This window comes from Carlito syrichta, unplaced genomic scaffold (genome assembly GCF_000164805.1).
Source record: "Carlito syrichta isolate Samal-C Ts95f unplaced genomic scaffold, Tarsius_syrichta-2.0.1 Scaffold142954, whole genome shotgun sequence".
Taxonomy (NCBI): domain Eukaryota; kingdom Metazoa; phylum Chordata; class Mammalia; order Primates; family Tarsiidae; genus Carlito; species Carlito syrichta.
The window spans coordinates 217,081-219,824 of NW_007087050.1; positions in this window are offsets into that span (position 1 = coordinate 217,081).

The following is a 2,744-nucleotide window of genomic DNA, read 5'->3' on the forward strand; positions in this document are numbered from 1 at the left end:
CCTTGGAATAAAACGGGTAACTAATAACTAATGATGTGTTGCTTGCTTGCTGTGGGCAGCTTCTTTTATTCGTCGTAGCAATCCGGTGGCGTCAGTGTGATTCCCATTTTACGGTTGAGGAAATAGAGGCTTAGAGGAATTAAGCGGCTTGCCAAACAGCAGGTAAGGGATACAACTGGGCTCAAACCTGTAGTCCCAGCACTTTGGGAGGCCGAGGCCAGAGGATTGTCTGAGTCCAGGGGTTTGAGACCAGTCTGGGCAACTTGGTGAGACCTCGTCTCTACAATAAATCAGAAGATTAACCGGGCATGGTGGTGCGTGCCTGTGGTTTCAGCTACTTAGAAGGCTGAGACAGGAGGAGCGATCGCCTGAGCCCAGCAGGTCGAGGCTGCGGTGGTCGTGAGCGTGCCACTGCACTCCAGCCTGTGAGACTCGACTCAAAAAAAAAAAAAGAGACAGAGAAAGAGAGCTGGACTTGAACCCAGGCACTTGGCTTCAGAGCTTGAGTGTGCAGCTTGATCACCTCTTGGAGGCCCCTCTTCTCAACAGTGAAGTGGCGGGTGTTTCCTCGCGCTGGCAGTTTCTCAGGCTGTTGTGAGGGTCAAATGCAATCATGCGGGCCTTCGGGAACCACAGGGTGGGTACTGTGCGTTCAAGCATTCACCCGCTGTATTCCAGGGTCTACCCAGGGGAATGTGTCATAGCGCCACCTTGTCAGAGCTCACAATCGTGTGGAGAGAGATGAGAAAAGGACATTGTCCTGCAAGATGCTCCCAATTGGGAAAGAGGAAACAGTGAAGACAGAGTTGAAGGGTATTGGAGAAACTGTGGAAGGGAGTGGGGAGTTAGTCTGGGTTTGGAGGGTGGGGAGAATGAATAGTAAAGATCATCTACAGGCGATTCCTAAAAGAACTAGAAATTGACCTTCCATACGACCCAGCAATCCCCCTTATGGGAATATACGCAGAGGAACTTAAATCACTCTACAAAAACGATATTTGCACACGCATGTTTATTGCAGCACTACTCAATATAGCAAAAACATGGAACCGACTGTGCTGATCATTGAAACTGCACTGGATTTTTTAAATGTACATATACACGATGGAATATCATGCAGCCATAAAGAAGAACAAGATTATGGACTTTGCAGCAGTTTGGATGGATTTAGAATCTATCACAATCAGTGATCTATCATAGAAACAAAGAACTGAGTATCACATGTTCTCACTCATAAGCAGACCCTGAACATTTATCATAATACAGCAAGAAAGGGATTGGCAGTAGTAGAACACTGCCAGGGCAGGCAGGGGGCACATGACGTTAGTAAGGGAAACTGATCTCAAACCAGGTGAAGTAGGGACGAAAGGGAGGCCCCAAACTTTACCTGTATGATGACCGCCTGTATACCTAAATCTGAATTGTACCCCACATGTTTAAAATAAAAATAAGCCGGGCTCGGTGGCTCAGCCTGTAATCTCGCGCCTTTGGGAGGCTGAAGTGAGTGGATTGCCTGAGCCCGCGGGTTCAAGACCCGCCTGGGCAACTTGGCAAGACCTCATCTCGACAATAAATAAAAAAATCAGCCAGGTCTGGTAGCGTGTGCCTGTAATTCTGGCTACTCGGAAGGCTGAGGCGGAAGGATCGCCGAAGCCCAGCAGGTCAAGGCTGCGGTGGCCGGGAGCGGCCACTGCACTCCAGTCTGGGCGACGGAGTGAGACTCCAACTCAAAAAATAAAATAAAATAAATAATAAATAATAAATAAAGATCATCTACAAATTGTGCACGGTGGCTCACACCTGTAATCCCAGCCATTTGGGAGGTGGAGATAAAAGGATTATCTGAGTCCATGGGTTTGAGACCAGCCTGGGCAACTTGGTGAGACCTCATCTCTACCATAAATAAAAAAATTAGCCAGGCATGGTGGTACATGCCTGTGATTCCAGCTACTTGAAAGGCTGAGGCAGAAGGGTCACCTGAGCCCAGCAGGTCCAGGCTGTGGTGACCATAAGTGTGCCACTGCACTCTAGCCTGGGCAACAGAGTGAGACTCCTACTCAAAAAAACAACCAAAAAAAAACCGGGCTCGGTGGCTCAGCCTATAATCCCGCGCCTTTGGGAGACTGAGGTGAGTGGATTGCCTGAGCCCGTGGGTTTGAGACCCGCCTGGGCAACTTGGCGAGACCTCATCTCTACAATAAATCAAAAATCAGCCGGGCGTGGTAGCGCACGCCTGTAGTTCCAGCTACTTGGAAGGCTGAGGCGGAAGGATCGCCGGAGCCCAGCAGGTCGAGGCTCCGGTGGCCGGGAGCAGCCACTGCACTCCAGTCTAGGCGACAGAGTTGGTGGGAGCCAGCCTTGGAGGCCTACCTGATTGACAGGGTCCGGGTGGGCCGAAGACCCCGGGCCGCAGGGCGAGCCCAGGAAGCTGAGGCCCTTCTGTCTTTCACCTTTGCTGTTTGATACCGCCGAAGAATTCTGTGCAGTTGTGGAAGAAGAAAATGGCATGTTTATGTGAAGTACTCACAACTAACCTGGAAATATCATGGTTTATTTTTCCACTTTTCCCACTATGCCACTTGACCTTTTCTAACATATGCAAGGGTTAAACTCTGAAGCACATCAAGAATGCTTTCTTTCACTTGGTTATAAGTTACTAGATATTGCTGAAGTGATAAATGATATAAGTATATCCACTCCTTATTTGATTTAGGATTATGCAATTTAGTGTTTAGACATAAGGT